General features: G+C 49.4%; 2 long non-coding RNA genes across 2 annotated transcripts; one reads left to right on the top strand and one right to left on the bottom strand.

Annotated features, from left to right (window-relative positions):
- Window positions 1–1,296: 1,296 nt before the first annotated feature.
- Window positions 1,297–8,811, bottom strand: LOC117795936. The gene is made up of 2 exons (XR_004620129.1): window positions 3,669–8,811; window positions 1,297–3,188 (listed from the first exon to the last, which is right to left on the bottom strand). It is a non-coding gene; the product is annotated as an uncharacterized LOC117795936 (long non-coding RNA).
- Window positions 3,807–5,143, top strand: LOC117795937. Its single transcript, XR_004620130.1, has 3 exons — window positions 3,807–3,856; window positions 4,045–4,117; window positions 5,065–5,143. It is a non-coding gene; the product is annotated as an uncharacterized LOC117795937 (long non-coding RNA).
- Window positions 8,812–18,704: the final 9,893 nt, after the last annotated feature.

Raw genomic sequence — 18,704 nt, 5'->3', positions numbered from 1 at the left:
TCACTCATTCACTCACCGAAAGTTGACTCAGGGTCTCCTGTGCGTTGGGCACCAAGCGGGGCAGTGGAGGGGCAAAGGGAAGGCAGCTCCAATTTCAAGGCATCCTCACTGTAGCAAGGAACACAGACCCAGTGCAACAGGGCCAGACGCGGGGAACAGAGGGGGGTGTATACTGGCAGCTGCACTGGAAGGAAAGACCCCTCAAACGGCAGGAACTCAGTGCAGGGAAGTCCTTCCAGGTACTCAGTCCGGGCAGGGGGCCCCAGGGGAACGATGTAAAAGCAAAGTCTGGGATTCATCGCTGATGGACAGAGGAGCAAGAAGGAGACCCAGGTGGAGCACAGGGCAGAGCCCAGGACAGAACAGAGCTTGCTTCTAACCCCACCCCCTCAATTCAGAGATGGAGAAACTGGGGCCTGGGCAGGATACCTTAATTTCCCAAGGACCCACAACTGGGTTGTCACAAAAAAACTTGGGATTCTTAACCTCTTCTAGGACAGCGTTCCCCAGGATCACTGTGGAAAGAGCTACACGTAAGACTACCCCGGAGAGGAATATTGGGGCAGTTGGCCCAGCATGAAGTACTGGTGACAAAGCAAATTTGGGGGTGCATTAGGGGTGGGGGGAGAGTCCTCTGCAGAGACGTGTGCAAAAACAACACAACCAGAACCTGGAGACCCAGGTGACCTGGAGCATAGGGGAAGGCAGGTGCCGAAAAGTCTCTAAAAGTTTCACCCTTGAGGAGGCTGTGAACAGAGAAGGAGGGCAGCACAGCCAGTGGGGAGCAGCGAGGTTCCCTGGGGTGCAGTGCTGTCTGCTCTAGCTCCGCCTCTAAGCAGGGGACAGCCACGGGACTCCTAACCAGACCTGTCCTGCCCCCTCCCCATCCAACAAGCTGCAGGCATGGGGACGGCTCCCTCCACACTGGAAAGCACGTGTCCATCCTCCAAAACAGAAAGGGCTCATCCTTAATCCCACTGGTGTAGGACTCCACCTGCTCCCCAACACACCAGATGTCTGAATCCTTGCTTCCGCTGTTGTTTCTTAACTGTCTACAGAAATTCTCAGCTTCATCACACAAGACTTAGCAAGGAATGCGGACCCTATACAGCATAATTAAATGATCACAGTTTGTGAAGTTGGACACATTAGACCAATCCGGCTGCATTATTAACAGGAAAAATAAAATTAGGCAAGTAAATATATACATACACGTCATACTTCATTGAAACACGAACTTCCTATACAAAATGGACTCCAGATGAGAAAAAAAAAACACATTTTTTAGAATCTGTAGTTTTTCTATCTTCTTTTACTTCAGACCTCCATTAATGTAGGCCAATTAACTATCCACTGTATTTACAGAAATAAATTTATATTTTTAGTCTCCACATTTCTGAGTTCACTATTTCTCTACCTCATCATGATAAATAATCTTCGAATGACACATAATGATAAAGGAGTACCAAACAATCCCATATTAGTGTCTGAAATGCACACATGAATATGAGCATAAAAGAAATATGTGGACGCAAATTTCGTACTTTCTAAACTAACCTAGGGATGAATACACTTTTATCACATTCCACATGAAACTTCATGCCATGATACTTCTGAAGGGAAAAAGTCTTCATTAAGAGCCAGCAGAATTATCAAGTCGGACCCAAGTAAGAATTTGACACGTGAACAAGAACGCAGTCATTAAAGGCACTGATATGGCGATGAGCCACGATTCGGACGCCGTCCGCGAGCATGATGGACGGCCTGTCTGGTGGGTGGATGCATATTTTTCAGGGCTAGAAACATTTTTGTAAGCTTGCATATATTTTTCATAGCTACCCTCAATAAAAAATAGTTCTGGGTGGTTTCTGTTGTTTGAAATTTCTTCCCAAAAAATGCATTTGACTACTGCCCTTATCTTTGTATCTTAGAAAACAGAGTTCTGTTTTTTCTGGGTTTTAAATGCAGCCGGAAGTCTACGGTTTACTTTCACTTTGCCAGCACCGTGGCTCTGAACAAATAAAATCCTCAGCTATCACCCTTTTCCATTAAAATGAACAGGAAGCTTTAAAAAAAAAAAGGTAAAGTCTAAACATTTCAAATGAGCACAGCAACAAGCACATTTAATGATAAAGTCGCCCCTATTTTTCACACTTCAAGAGAAGGACCAAGCTGTTGTTTCATTGTTCCGTGGATGTGTGGCTACTCTTCTCTTTCCCTAATTATACTAAATACACAGAATATTAGCAAAAGGACAAAACTGGCATCCCCTCTGTATCAGAAAACTGCTTTCCCAGATGGGCCTTCACCGTGCACACACCAGCTCTCACAGACCCAGCGAGGGGAAGGGTGCTTTCCAAACTGCAATTGGAGGGGTGACTCCTTTTGAAGTCAGGTAACTCAGGAGGCAAGGGCGTCGGTGCCCTGAACCTCACATCTGTCTTAAGTCACAAAGGCCATTTGATCTTGTGGGTTGTGCCGTCTGTTCTTCAACCAACTTCCCACGAAGGCCTGGCACGATGGCATCTTGAGAAGCAGGGACATGGCGCTTCAGCCAGCCGGGGAGACCGCGGCCCCGGCAGCTGTGCGGAGGAGAGGCGGCTGCACCGCCGACCGCCAACACAAGGTCACGGCCACGGCCTGGCCGATGTCCGGCACCCGTGCCGTGTGCTTCATCCGTCCACAAACACTGGCACCTGCTGAAGCTGGGGAGCCGGCGGTGGGCTGATGGGACCGTCAGAAGAGAAGCTGCCAGCCAGGGGGCCTTCTGCCGCCTCGCCGGCCCCGCGCAGCACACCTGCCAGGGCGCTGGCCGAAGACAGCACCGTGTTCGGGCGCCTCCGTTTGCCAGAGCCAAGATTCTGAAGAAGCCATATATACCGCCAAATTACTGCGGGCTCAAACTCGGAATAAATCCTCCAGGCCCTTGCTCGCCTCAACATCTCCATGTCGAGCCTCAGTACTCCATTACCGTGAATGTTCTTTGGCCCACAGCAAAAAATATTGACAAAATTCCGCTTTGAAGACAGTTATTGTCTCTGTATACTTGATAGTAGCCTTCAGAACTTCACCTGCTAGCATTAAATTCTTGAATTTGGAGGAAAGGAGAGAAAATTTGCCACATCTCAAGCTCTTCTCCTGTAGCAGCAGCAGATCAAATTATTCTTTCAATTACACTAGTTTTGTGCCTAAAAAAAAAAAAAGGCCACGGGTTTTTAATCCCCCCACACACACACACACACAAAGAATCAAAGGCATCATGTCTTGTACTCTGTGACTCGGACATGATCTCAATGGCTTAGGACCCTTGGATAATACAGCTCATAAAATTAAATCTACTATCAGAGATTTCAGTCGCTCTAATTGTGTGCTCTGAGCTCCCCGGCAGCCCAGTGATGGACAGCTCTGCATTGGGGCACATTTCGATGGACCTGATGAAGGGCTCTACCTTTCTCTCTCTCTCTCACACACACACACACACACACACCCCCACACCCATCCAGGTCTGTGTGCCAACACCACAGATATCTGCGATGCCCCATCAGCGTTTGAACAGAGATCGGGGACTCCCAACGTCACCCCACGTTCCTGAGGTGAGCAGGGACAGCCCAAGAAGCCACAGCACTTCCTCCTCCTCCTCTGCCAGGTGACACGCCCACGTTACTCACGTTGTGGCAGGCAGCGAGACAGCCCCGCGCGGTGCACGCATCTCGGCGACTTCCCGCCGGAGAACTGGATCCTGTCTGTCGCGGGAAAGGCCCAACTCACAAATGCTCTGTGTTGGACCTTCTCTTCAAGACGTCTGGCGTAGGGGAAGTAAAATTCGAAACACGCATCTTGGTGGGATACTTATAAGGTAAGGGCGCCCCCCTGGCTGGTGGTGACGGACAGGATGGGCGCACACATTCATGGGGGCGGGGCGCTCCAGGCCGCGGATTTTGTTTCAGAAAACTGTCTTAATAGAAGTCAGAGACAAAGGCTAGCTGAGATGTAATAATCAGGACGCTGAGTACAAGAACTCATTACTTTTCTCCGTTATGGTAGACGCGGCGGGCAGCGTTACGGAACTTGGCATCGTTTGCTCAGTGCCAAGATTATGAAGAATTTGAGACACAATGTGAGTGATGGTCTCTTCCAACAAGGACCTGTCCTCTGGTACACCCCCAGATAAGACAAGAATTTCCCAAGCTTGAAACACAAATTCTGCAGTTCTGCAGTTTCAGTAAACAGACTGTATAGGGCCAAAGGGGGAGACACCCTGAGATCAAATAAATCGGACTAAAATGAGAAACTAAAAATCCAGCCGTTTCTAGCAAGTCTGTACACTGTGGTTATGGTAAGGAGAAAAGTCCAATCTTCCCTTCTTAGTACAGCTTTCACATGCTTAAATACAGAAAGCACAGTGCAGCCCCATAAAAGCTAAGAAGGTATTTTAAATATCAATATAATAGCTTAAAATTAACATTCACATACCTCTAAAAATCCAGGGTTCCTGTTAATGCCTTCATTTCACAAAGAGAGACCCCCGCAAAGTGTTTTACTATTTCCATAGCTCTAGGTAGTACTGGCTATCTTCCTGAATACAACCTCTCAAAATACCAATGTGGAATTCACCTCCTCCCAGCTCCTCTCTGTTTTACCTAAAGGCAAAAAGTAAATCCAGTTTCTCTTCACAGATTGTAGGCCTGGTTTTAATTTGTGCAATAGTCCTTTTGATAACAAAGCCTAGTTAAAAACATCCATTAAAAGTCTGTAGCAGGCATTTAATGGAAGGAAAATCTAATAGGGTTCCACTGCAACTCCTTCATTAACTTTTAAAAGAATTCTCTCCTATAGTGTTAGCAGACACGCACACGCACACACAGAGGGCATGGGGAACAAAGAGAGACAGACAGACAGAGATGGAGGTGGAGAGACAGAGGGGAGGGGAGATGGAGACCAAGAGGAGTTCTCCCATATTCAGGGCCGGATTATTATCTTTGAAAAGAATGAGGTCAAATAATCTTTGTTTTTTCAGCTACATTTATCAACTCCTACTAAGCTCAGACCTCCTTTTGTAACTAGTATCCACTGTCTCCAAGTCACAAAAGTGAGATCTGGGGGAACACAAAGCCAACATCGAACCAAGGCCATAGAGCGTGGGACACCCAGAGCGCATCCTTCACCAGGAAAAGGGACTGAAACAGGCCCGAGATTGACCAAGCAAAACAGCCCCGAAGAGAAGACCCACAGCCGCGATGCCCCGACCGACCCGTGCTCTGCTGGAGAAAGCCAGCGTCCAGCTCGTCCTCCATCGGTCAAGCAAGGAACCACATCCAGCTCACAAGGGCGCCCCATGGTTCCCACCGGTTCCTGCAGCACGTGGACGTTCGCGCCCGGCGAGAGGGCAGCCCTGGCAGCTGGCCAGCCGGATGCAGTGTGCGCAGGGAAGCCAGTCCTCTGCGCCCGGCTCCGTGCTCCTCCCCGCATCTCAACAAGCTTCTGTTGCTCGCCTTTTCCCCAATGTAGAGCCTCATATTTACTATAGTATTTCTTTATTTATTAGAAACTTGTTTTGTTTTACGATGATTTCTTTTGCGTGTGCTCTGGTTCCCAGGCTGCGTGGGTTTTGAATGGTCTGCCCCTGGCCCTCTTTTTTCCATCAGCCCTGCTCCTTCCAAGATCCCGCACTGTACCACACCTGAAGAGCCCTATTCATAATTTTAAGAAAAGACAAAACCATTCAAATTAAACTCAAAGGGGAACTGTGTGCATAAAAAAGGCATTGGAAAAAAAAAAAAAACTTTTTGGACTCCTGGGCTAATTTAGGATGGGTTACTGGTGATTGGTGTTGAAAGTGAAACTATATGGCGTGTGTCGTTCTCCTACATCTGAAGATTCCTCAGCTATTCCTACTGGCCCTGCTGACAAATGTCGCTGCAAACACACTGCCCACAACCACTAATGCTACAACTGATCACCTGATCCAGAGGCCACGCAAGTCCAGCAGGAGGTAAAGGGGGGTTTACAAGGCCTGTGCTGTCCCTGAGTGGCCCTCGGACCAACCCCATCCTCAGAACCCCAAGGAAAGAGGTCCACCAAGACCACACCCAGGACAACTGCCAGTCCTCACAGGTCCTGCCCCTGCGTCTCCTGCAGACAACGGCATCCCTGGTGTGGGCCCCCCAGAGTACATGCCTCCCCCCCACTGGGCAGGAGTGGCTCCCACTTGCTGATGAGGCCCCTCATGGTAGAAGGGAGACACCACTGGGAAGGAAAAGGGTGAGACCCCAATATGAGGGGCAGATCTACCTCAGGGCAGTGGGTAGGAGCTGCGGGAAGCCAAGCAGAGGGCTGTGAAATCCAAGCAGCCGTGAGCTCCGTCCCTTTCCCCACCTTCCATCTTTAGCGGCTGCTCACTGCTGAGCTGCCCGCACCCCCTTCCCCACCACATCCAACAAGGGCCACTTGCTTTGTAGATGGTGGGCCCTCTGCAGGACAATTTCGCAGCTGGATGGCGCCTCCACAGCGCGTAGACAGGGCAGCGGCCCTCCAGACTGAAGATGATACACTCTAACCCAAACCAAGTGGGAGGAATATTTTGCTATTCAGTCATCAAATGTCACGGAAACACACTCCACATGACTAACGCTCCACTCATTTACTGACCTCAATTTGTTTCAAGATGCTTCAATGAATCACAGTATTGCAACTTTCTGGAGCATGAGCTATTTGGGGACCCTTCTTCAGTATCCCCCTCCCGGATGGTCAAGTTGTAGGCTCCTCACAGCTGATCAGTAAGCACCTACCCTTCCAGGGCAAGTCCGGGAGGACAGGTCCATTCCTTCCTCTCACTGTGGGATTAGCGATGGCCACACTTGAACCACCGAGTGGCCAAGATGACACTGTCAGTCATTCATTATCAACAATCAAGATATCGGTTATCAATATCTAATATTTACAAAGCATGCCGAGCACACATATGACTCACGGTAGGCTGTATGTCTACTATGTCTCTACCTTCAATCTTCAATAAAAGCTGCTGCACAAACGATAAGGCATATTTTTCTCCTATGGTGGTTGAAGAGAGTCCCCCAAAATTCGTGTCCTCCTGGAAACTCACACTGTGACTTTACTCGGAAACAGGGTCTTTGTAGATAAGTTAAGTTGCAACCCATCGATTAGGATGGGTCCTAAATCCAGTGATTGGTGGCTTATAACCAGAGAACACACAGGCACAGAGCAGACAGACACACAGAGGAGGAGGCCATGTGACGATGGGGGCAGACTGGGGGGACACCATCATAAGTCAGGGTACCCTCAGGATTGCCGGGAGCTACAGAAAGCTGGAAGAGACGAGGAAGGATTCTCCCAGAGCCTTCCGAAGGAGCACAGTCTCGCTGACCCCTTGATTTCTGACTTCTAGCCTCCAGAACTGCGAGAAATGAATTCCCATCATTGTAACTACTGGCTTAACTATTAAATTCCCTCTAGGTTTTAATTTTTACTTATTGGTTAAGGAGCTTCACTGAACAAGGAAGAAATCCAAGAAGTTGGGTAAGAGAGTCACAGGCAAACGATATAGATGTTAGTTGCCCGACTATACAATGAAATGTGTGGTCCTTAACGCCTAGGGGATTGTCCCACCTACCAGCACACACCTCCCCAGTCCCTGACCCAGGGAGGAGGGAGGGAGGAGAATCATTCAGGGCAGACCTACCACCCTGGTCTCCACTCAGCAAAGTAAGTGGCCAGCCAATGGGGCAGTAGAGCCCGGCCTTGGCCAGTGAATCCTGAACTGCAAGCTGGTGACAGGGCTAGAGTTTGTGAAGGGGAGGGAGGGGGCGAAGCACAGCTCTGCTAACGCCCAGAAGTGTCACTGGACTGTCGGGGCAGACCACCCACCCCCCCCTAGAATCTGGAACCCACAGATCCAAATGTTGCAGGACACTCAAGCCGCATCCTGGAGAGGTGGCCCATGTCCATGGGGAATGTGATGTGCTCACGACTGCTCCTGGCATCGAAAACAACAAGCACTCAGTAGCATCCGTGGATCAATGAGAGGGAAACCATCAGTGGAAGAGCGAACAGGAGACGCGACCCCAGCCAGGGTGCGTCCTGCCCAGCCGGCCCAGGTGCCGGAGCACGCATCACTTGAGCGCTGTCTTCGTACATCAAAACACTCGCTTAAAATCGGAAAACACGCAGTAAATGAGCCACTGTTCTGAATGCATTATTCTAAATAGCAGGTTTGACTGGCTGTTAAAAATTATTGAGTGACTCCGACGATCAAAATTGAGTAGGTTTGTGTTTTGTGATGGTTACAAAATTGTGGGATGGGATCCTTTTGTTGAAGTAACTTACAACAGGGGAGGAGAGAAAGCAGTGGCACACCGCGAGTGCCCCTGAGCAGCAGGGGGCTGTCCCCAGAGAGGACCCTGTGGGCCACATCCTAGCGTGGGTGGGCCCGGCCGGCCCACGCGGGGCTCCCATCAGGGCAGGTGGCTGCGGCGGAGGCCACGTCTTCATTCAAACAGGAATCTGTGGTTTGTGGCCAAGGCTGGGGGAGAACACGCCCGTGTGCACGGGGCCTGGCACAACGCTGCCCGGCAAGGAAGAGCTCGTGCGGCCCGAGGAGCAGACCCGGTCCAGGGTTCTGCACACAAGACAGCAAGACGCTCCAGTGACTGGACCATGCGGGTCCACACAGGACCTGACCCATCTGTAAACCACCAAGTTTCTCAGGAACGCTGGGACCCTGGAACTTTCACACACATTCTCGAAATATCTCATACAAATTCCAAACTTGGCCAAAAAAAAAGTAGCAATGTCTCTCTCAATGTCTCTCTCTCTCNGGTAGCAATGTCTCTCTCTCTCTCTCTCTTCAAAAGCCAAGTCATTGTCCTTAAAATTTGCAGAGTCACCACTTTCAGGGGGAGGTGACGTACCCAAAGCCATGAACCAGAGAAGAAGAGCGGGCAGCCTTTAAAGAAAACCCCTACTAAAACCGGCAGCACACGAGTTTACGTTTGCTTGGTCAAATGACAATGTACTTTTTTAGACATGACACCCTCCAAGGATATGCCTACTTCCTAAGGTCAAAAGTGTACAGCTTGTCTTTAAAGGGTCAGTTCTACCAACGGGGTGGCTCAAGCACGGGCGTCAGGCCCTTTGACCCTATGTTGTCCACATGTTGGCAATGAGGAGCCAAGCTGGGCAGGGAGCCACGGCCACAACCCGCCCCAGATGCTCGGCTCTCCAGAAACACTGGGTTTCCTCAAAACAGGGGAAACTGAGGCCGGGCTTTCCCCGTGTCGTGCAGAGAGCGTTTTCCTCATAGTTCTGCTTCTGGGCCTCTTCCTTCTCACTGAAGAGTATACATCCCAGGCAGGGAAGAAGACAGGTAGAATCTATTTTAAAAAAATAAAAAGAAACTGACACTTTATTCTCAAAAAGATACATTCAAGAGGTTGAGAATTTTCTTACAGCTGGCAGTTTAAAATGAAAATTTAATTAAGCAAATTAGAATTTGTATAAAAAGCTATTTTCATAATTTTGTTATTTTTGTAATTATTCGGTAATTCTGTGCCGATGAAATTACACAATGTTTCGCATAACGATGGGTGCTTTTTTACAGAACAAACCCAAGCTCCCGGTCAAGGTGTCCATATTCTTCCATAACGAAATCATTATATGGCCACGCTTTTCCGGGAATGCCAAAAAAAAGTTTCTTTCAAGAGTTCAAAAGGAGCTGAGCTTTGAGGCTCCCTTGAAATTTTAATCAAAAAAAATAATAAATAAATGAAATGTTAGGACTGAAATATCAACTATTCATTTAATTCAGACCATTATCTCATTAGACAGGGTTCTAAACAGGGGAGTTAGTATGACGCCCCAAAGCCTCGGGCCCCTTGCTCGTGCTGGCCCTTTCTTCAGCCCTAGGAATCCCTGTGGCCTCCGACCCTTTGCAGAAGTAGGACGCTCCCATCGGGGCCGGGAGCCTGCTGTCCGAGCCCTCAGCACGGCTCCCCGCTCCCGCCACCCCTCCCAGAGAAGAGGCCAGGGCCCTGTGGCATGCTCTAGAGTGGATAAGAGGAAGCTGAGCTGGCAGGAGGTCACAGGCTTCATGGATCCCACCCATCAGAAATCAAAGACCCCCTCCCATGACCCATTCTAGAGGAATGACGAGATTATCTGTCCTCACAGAACATGGAGAAAAACAGCTAGGTCAGGAACTAATTAATAAAAACATGCAATTCTTCTGGATTTTGTCATGTTGCTCAGGTTTTTAAGACTTGCTGTTTATTGTGATGTCATTTCTCGTACTAGCCACCTTCGTACCTAACTTGGTGTTTATAATTTTGTACTTTTTTTCTTGAGAGGCCTCCCCTCCAGAAAGCCCTGGCTCCTCTCCCCGGCACCGGCCTCCCGAGGACAGTCAAGGGGAGTCATTCACTCAGCCTCACTGAGGCCCGTGGAGGTTCAGAGCCCAGTCCCTGCCTTCGAGAAGGACTTCTCCCTCAGGCTCACCCAAGACCACGCCACCCTGCACAGCAAACAGACCAAATACTCCCCGCGTAGGCTTTCCCCCAGAACACTGTGACTTAAGGATCCACTTTGCCAATTCTTAGAAATCTGAGCGCTCCCGAGGTCCCCCACATGCGTAGCCGTGGGGGTGACCCACTGGGCGTCTGTACTCTGCCCGGGGAGTTCAGGGGCGCGCAGGGGCTGTCCACGAGAACCCGGTCACAGGCGCGACGGAGCCACCACCACTTCCGCACACTCCCTGTCCTCTCCGCAAACCCTGCTGCCCCCCCCCAACAAGGCTGCCAGGTACAACCAACCAGCAGGGAGCTTGGAAGAGTAAACAACAAAGTAAAAAAATTGTTCAAGAAGGCCTCAGATAAATTAATAAGTGAGACACAGGATGAGTCATTTAGAAATGAGGAGTATTTCTAAAAACATCCCTAACCTTTGGAGCTTGATGTAATGGCTGTCATCCAGTCTCTCCTACAAAGTAACGTTACAGCCATTGGAGGAACAAAAACAAAAAAGTGTGTGCACGTTTACACACACACGTACGTGTACGCATGTGAGAGGCGAGATTTCTGTTCCGATCTCATGCGGGGAGCATGACAGCAGCAGGAGAATGCACAAGTGAGGTGCAGGGGCCACCGGACATGCATCTTTCCGAGGACAGATGTCGGGGATCCTCTGGTCCACCTCCCTCGGTGTGCACCCGAGGACTGCGGCACCGTGGCTGCTGGCAGAAGGACCAGGGATGGCCCGGGCATCCAGAGCGCCAGTCCCAGCACCCCGGCAACCACAAACGCTAATGCCAACCCGTGGATGGCTTCGGAGGTCAAGGAGTCTGACCTACCCAGGCTTAACTTCAAAGCCCTCTACCTTATTCCACACGACCACATGACAATCTTAACCTCCCAGAGCTTCACTCTGCATAACAGAGATAAGAGTAAGATCGCGATAAAAATTAAAGAACATAGTACACGTGCACAGGAAGAGAGTGAATTCGGTCTCTCTACACAGGTTTACTGAGCACCTATTACTTCCCAGGCACTGTTCCAGGTACTGTGTGTGCGGCATGAACAAAACCTCTGTCCCCATGAAGCTTAAATTATAGAGACAACGTTCACTACTATTATTATTTTTACTATCATCAGATTTTGCCATTTGCAAATGCACACTGAGAAGAATGCCAGACTTAATGTATAACCAAATAATTAAATTTGTCCCTTAAGTATGTTTTTTATGATCTAATGTTTCCAGGCGCACGTACAACTTTGGGCCCACTGTTATAAAGGCCATGCGACCTGACAGCAAGCTTTCCACCTTCCTGTACAGCTGTATTCCCTTCCCCAGTAAGAATTAGGAGGAGGACACAACTATGGAGCGGCGTGTTTTAGAGGGATGAGAATTTGCTAGAATTGGGTCTGTCCAAAGAACCCAGCCCACCTACCTACCTTAGTGACTCCAGGAAAGGCCACAGGGAAGAACAGGAGTGCCACACACCCGTCAGATGGGAAAGGACCGAAACACACCAACACCCCTTGAACACCAGCAGGGCCCTGGGTGGTGACCAGTGGAGTGACAGGCAGGGCCATTGGGTGGTGACTAGCAGGACCACTGGGTGGGGACCGCAGCACCACTGGGTGGTGACCAACAGAGTGACCAGCAGGGCCACTGAGTGGTGACCATCAGGACCACTGAATGGTGACCACAGGGTCACCGGGTGGTGACCAGTAGAGTGGCCATCAGGGCCACTGGGTGGTGACCAGCGGGATCATTGGGTGGTGACCAGCAGGACCACTGGGTGGTGACCAGGAGGGCCACTGGATGGCAACCATCAGGACCACTGGGTGGTGACCACAGGGCCACTAGATGATGACCATCAGGACCACTGGGTGGTGACCACAGGGCCACCGGGTGGTGACCATCAGGACCACCGGGTGGTGACCTTAGGGCCACTGGGTGGTGACCGCAGGGCCACTGGATGGTGAACAGCAGAGTCACCGGGTGGTGACCAGCAGGACCATCGGGTAGTGACCATCAGGACCACAAGGTGGTGACTGCAGGGCCACTGGGTGGTGACCATCAGGACTACTGGGTGGTGACCATCAGGACTACTGGGTGGCGACCGCAGGGCCACCGAGTGGCGACCATCAGGACCACCGGGTGGTGACCTTAGGGCCACTGGATGGTGAACAGCAGAGTCACCGGGTGGTGACCAGCAGGACCACCGGGTGGTGACCATCAGGACCACAAGGTGGTGACTGCAGGGCCACTGGGTGGTGACCATCAGGACTACTGGGTGGTGACCATCAGGACTACTGGGTGGTGACCTTAGGGCCACTGGGTGGTGACCCAGCAGGATCACTGGGTGGCGACCAGCAGGATCACTGGGTGGTGACTACAGGGGCCACTGGGTGGTGACCAGCACTTGTAGGACTGAACACATGCACACCTTGGAGTACACAGAATTTCTACAGAAAGATACAGAAGCAAAGGTCAAAAAGTGGCATCTGAAGAGAATATGACGGGCGTCCATACCGCAGCAGGGAGAGATCTTCCCACCTGGTAAAGGAACAGCAGATGTGAAGGGGCCAAGCCCTGAGGGCAGACCCTGAAGGCCGCAGATGAGCTGTCCTACCGCCCATGGCAAAGGCACGCACAGACCATGGTTGAATTATGTGGAGGCAGAGAAGAAAAGACAGCTGAGATAAATCGCAAAATGGATTTTTTGTTTCCCATATTCAATCCTGATAACATTTATTTCATTACTCAATGAAATTTTTACATGCATGGGATGCATAATAAAATATTTTATATAAAGTTAATATTGATAACCACTTTAGTTTTCAAAATAGTCTCACTATACCATGAGATCCATTACCTCAAGGACCTTCTTAGTTATTTTTCTTTCCCCTAGACCTGTCTGGAAACAAGCAGGTGCTCAAAATAAGTATTTATTGGATAAATAAACCAATGAATGAACAATTGGAGAAATGAGCAAATGAACTCTAGGAGATAGGGAATCCGTGCCAGTTAAGATAGTCCTGATTTTCAGCTGAGAAATCTAACATTGAAAGAAAAGATGTGGCCTCTCTGGGGGTACAGAGCCAGTTGGTTTTGGGGTTGAGACTAAAGCCACGCCAGTGTTCTTTACCCAATAGCATCGATGCCCAACCAGGGTCCCCCCAGAAAGTTCCAGAAAGGTAATAATGAGAGTCAGTGACCCAAGTCCACATGTCAAGAAGCCAAGAGAAGTATATGTTCAACGTCAATATTTATTTATTTACTCCCCCACCTTATTCCAAGAAGGATTTAAGGCAGCTTGATGTATGCTCAGGAAGGCCCCACTGAGGCTCACTTTCACTCACATGAGTGCATGTCAAACGTGTCCGCACGCCGGTGTGGATCACTAAATACCCACAGGGCCCAGAAGCAGGGGGCTGGGGTGCACACCTTTATCATGACAAAGGGAAAGAAACTAATAGTTAGTACTCAGTAAAAGCAATTTTTCAAGAGACAAAAATCTTTCGATGTGCTGGGCCTACTGAGGAAACGAAATGAAAGGTAGGGCACACAGCACAGTATCTAAAATTTATTTTAAAAACCACCTAAAATATTTGTCCCTCCAGTGTTTTATGGACAGCAAATGTGAGGAGAAAAAAAAAAACACCTTTTTCCTGATACCCTTGAACTAAGTTTATAGAAACGTGTGTGTATGAGTATGTCATACTTAGAAAAGTTAATGGAAATATCAAGAGTCACACAGTATTTTCTTAATTTGAGTTGGTAACCAACCGACTAGCATAAAAGCACCATCATGAAGCCATCTCATATACAAAAAACACAAAATTTAATGGGAAAAAACCTTTCAAATAACCACCCAAAAGCCCTGGCAAAGCAGTTATTACCCCCAACGCATCGCCGCTACTCCATCGTCCAGAACTGTATTTATCATGAATTATTAGATTTCAGAGCAATTGTCCTCTGAAGAGCTCAAGATACTGCAAAATAACTTTTAAACTGTGCGCAAACTTGATGAGGAACAGCCAAGTGTCCCTGAGCACGGGTGGAGGGGCTGGGGAGAGACGTAAATGGACACAGAGTCCAGGAGGAGAAGAAGCAGCGGCTGGGAAGAGGGGCCAGGGCAGCCAGAGGGAAGGAGGAGGGGTGCAGGGAACGAGCAACTGGAATTTCAAGTACCCAGTCAAGGCTCCCCAGTCTGGCTCTGGCTGTCCTCGGCCAGCCCCGAGGCCGGCCACCATTCTTCTACGGGCGCTACAGGTGCCCGGCCCACGGAAGATCGCCCAGACTTACGCAGGATGTTTCAGCTTCTGTCTATGTAGACAGAGGCCCTTCTAAAATTAGCAGCTTCTCAATGATACTCCCTGGAATAGGAAAGAGAACAAAGCCCCAGGTGTAGCCCTGCATTTCAAAGAGCTCTGAAAACCACAACCACAACAAAAATGGATCTACATATGTGCACAAATAACCCTACACTCAGTGCTTCCAAAAAAAGGGTTTTTTAAAGTATTTTAAAGATCAAATAATCAATCCTCCCAACTGACTGCATAAAGGAAGTCTTACCAGCCGGTGAACTGCATCCTACGTGGGGAGCAAGGCAGGCACGCAGGTGTTCCGCGGAACAGCCCTGCAAACGTAGGCTCTCCAGCAATTCGAAGTATGCAACAGTCTTTCTAAGTGAAAAATGGAAGCAGGCCGGTATGACCCCTCAGAAAGGAAGTTTGTTTAAGGGGTTCCTTAAGCCCCAAGAGTCTGTGAGCCACTGCAGTGCTTTGCTGTCAGTGCACCAGGCAGACTCCACCTTTCCCCCCAACCCTGAAGAAACAGGAGCGGTGCCAGCACGTGTGTGATTCTCACGTGCTCACACGGGCTATCCAGAACCCACAGGCCTAGCGCAGCGGGCACCCTGGTGTGTCTCTTCCAGAGCTGGAATCATTGGCCAAGTACTCCTTCTCGCACTCTATTTATATATGCACCATGGAGATGGACGTTAACACTGCAGCGTCGTTAAGGGAAGTTTTCCACTTTTTTCTTCCTAAGTGAACTGTGAGCTAGTACTCATCCCAGATGCCCCCACAAAGCGAGAAAAGACCGTACTTGACAAGATGCACGAGAACATACTGGGAGTAAAATACACTTCTATAGTTCCAAGTTTTAAATAGATAACCAGGTAGGGCTGGGGAGGCTGCAGGTGTAACGAGGATCACTTTTCTGTGTGGGTGCGGGAGGAAAAACTTCAAAGAGAACTCCTACCACACAGTCAGCTATGAGGCCGGCTCAGAACTTCACAACTGCTAAGGAGACGGGCAGCCCGGTGAAATGGGTTTGTGCTCTAACACAGACCCGAGACTCCTTCCGAGATCCGAATAGGTCTGAGAACTCAACAAAGATTCCTGACTTGATGACAGCAAATCTAACCTGATCTGAGTCCACCAGAACCTGACCTGAATGGACGGTAGCGTGTCTATGTCTTACTCACCCAATGCCGTGTGAATAATCATACACTTTGCTGTAGAAAAATTCATGTTTCTTTAAGCTGAGGATGCTGCAAAAATATACAGTACATACACCAAATTTCCTTTCAAAAATCTGAGAAATTCTGAATTCCAGAACATATCCGGCCTCAAGGACTTCAAGTAAGGGGTGGTGGGGGCTCCCTTGTCCCTCCCCGTCCGCTATCTGGCGTGAATGGAGGGCTCCCCTCACAGTTTCCCTGGAGTCCAGTAGAGACCCGGTACGTGAGAAACCTAAGTTGGAATACTTTTCCAATGTGCGGAATTAGCTATTGGAAGGAATGTTTTGGACCCTCAGAAACACCTGCCAAATGAATAGATGAAAACAAAATAATTGATGACAAATTAAGTAAGGCAAACCTAATTCTCAAATTAAATTTATTTTAGACTTTCCAAAACACATGCTAAACATCTTACAGCCACATGGGCTAAATATCCACCAGCAAAGTCAAGTAAGTAGAAACCACCCAGGTAAATCTGAATAAAGAAGATACTATTCTATGACACATGGATTCCCCCAAATTTGGCCTTATTGATAAAAATTACCTCTGTAGTTACATTACAAAGTCAACTGAGAAACAAAGGAAAAATTCCCACGTGGAAGGTTCAACAAATAATGGAAATCTAGCTTCCATTACTAAAAATAGGTTTGACTATGCATTTATTTTCCTTACTAGGGCTAAGTTTTAAAGGTCTTGTGAGTATCTAAAATTACAGGGTACGGGCAGGTAACACGGTTCACACAGGAGCTAGCAAGCTACTGATACCAAGAAATGTTCTCTCAGTGTCAGCTGAAGCGTTCTTCAGAGAGACTCAAGAGGTTCCAGGGTGACCGACAGAAAAGCAAGGATCTGGGAGAAGTCCTGTGTTGGAGAAGCGCCAGGCAAATGGCCGCAGATGACACACGGGCCAGGCAGGAGCAGATAGTTGCGAGACGGGCAAAGGTATCCAGTGATGGACAGAGGCCTGGCGTCCACTCCAGGCTGAGTAGCCAGCGGGCATCGTGGAGTGACACTTCCAGGCAGCCCTCCACCCAGCGCCCAACAAGGTCCCACCGACAGGACAGAAACTGCAGTTCACCTCATGGCACCCAGGCCAGCCTGAAAATGCTATCAGATAGGCCTCCAACCCGGCCACACACTGAGAATTGCTGGGGTTTGGTTTTCCCCACCAGCGAACTCTGCGTGTGTGTGTGCGCGTGCGTGTGTGTAACTGGCTGATTGAAATCTTAAAAATCATGGGGTCCACCTCCCATCCCCCGTGGTGCTCACTTAAGTAAGTGTTGCACAAACGCAGAAGGGGTGAAACACAGTGTTTAAGGGTATTTTCGAGTTTCCAGTCAAGGAATTTTCCATCCATTCCTTTGTTCTTTTTTTTTTTCTTGTAGGAGCCAGGAAGGGCTCGTGCTACACCAACAAATGACAGGGCAGTCAGGGGAATCAGGGAAGAAAGACGACGTCTCTTTAATTTTGCACACATGATGTTTTCAACCACTAAGGTCATACCTGCGTGTGGTGACTGACAACTTTTCAGCTTGATTCAAAGCAAACAGCTGCTGGTTTGATTGCCTAGCAACTAAAAACTGACGGATGACCCTTAAGATGGATAACTACCATAAATCACCTCATTCAAATGCTCCAAGAAAAAAATTAAAAAACAATGGTTTTCATGACATTTGCTGCACTCCATAATGTGCCGTGATAAATTTGGCCTCCTTACGGATGCACGCTTGTGGCTGCCGAAGTCCTGCCACTTTTGTTGCCGCCTGCTGTCTTCCCGGGCGCCCGGGGCCCTGGGGAAGGTGTGCCGTGTGAACGCACCGCCCGCGGCCCCAGGATCCCCGGCTCCCGGCGCGGCCAGTCCCGCAGCGGCACCGCTCCGCCCGGCCACCCTCGCCAGGACCCCGTGTCCCACCTCACCAACGTGCCGGAGGACCCCATGCATTCATAATGGCTACAATGTATTTAGTGTAACGACTTGACCTCAGCCCACATTATGGATGCCGTGATTCATACGAATGTGACGGACTACTTCCTGTTTGCAGACATTTCATATGTTCCTAAAAGGCCAAGAATGTGCTTTTAACTTGCAAATAAACACAGACCTGTCCACCATGATAAGACTGATAGGAGATCTTGGCACGCGTCCTGTGAAACCTCCAACGTCAGCAGAGTCCTGAGCGAGTCTACCCGGAGATGTGCGGCGAGGAAAGAGACCCCCGATTTTTCCAGGTCTCATTTCACCACCCCCTCACGTAATGTTCACAAGCGGGGACCAGCAATCTTTTGCACCCTTCCTTTGTCCCTTGCTTTTTGTTACAGTGGACTTTGATTATCTTCTTTAAAGGTGTGTCAATGTTATAAGGACAGCTGCTTCCAAGAGAACCATCCCATGACCAGACGTGGGTTAGTGGTTCTCAATGCACAAGGGTCCCCGTTTCCTTTCAGACCCCACTCAGCTGTCCTGGTGGGAGCCAGCTTCTGTACTGGGCACGCTCAGCCACCGGACAAGCATGATGGGGAGCGGTACTAGGCTCCGGGGGCAGGAGGATTGCGCAGCCCTGCCCCCACAGAGCCTAGTGTCCCCTGGGACACAGACACAGCAGGGAGAAGCTTCGCGCACAGAGATTTGTGGTCTGACGGACCCTGTCACGTGGCATGT

Source organism: Ailuropoda melanoleuca, chromosome 14 (assembly GCF_002007445.2).
Source record: "Ailuropoda melanoleuca isolate Jingjing chromosome 14, ASM200744v2, whole genome shotgun sequence".
NCBI classification, from domain to species: Eukaryota; Metazoa; Chordata; class Mammalia; order Carnivora; family Ursidae; genus Ailuropoda; species Ailuropoda melanoleuca.
The sequence above is the reverse complement of the archived record's forward strand: the minus strand, read 5'-3'. Positions and strand labels throughout refer to the sequence as shown.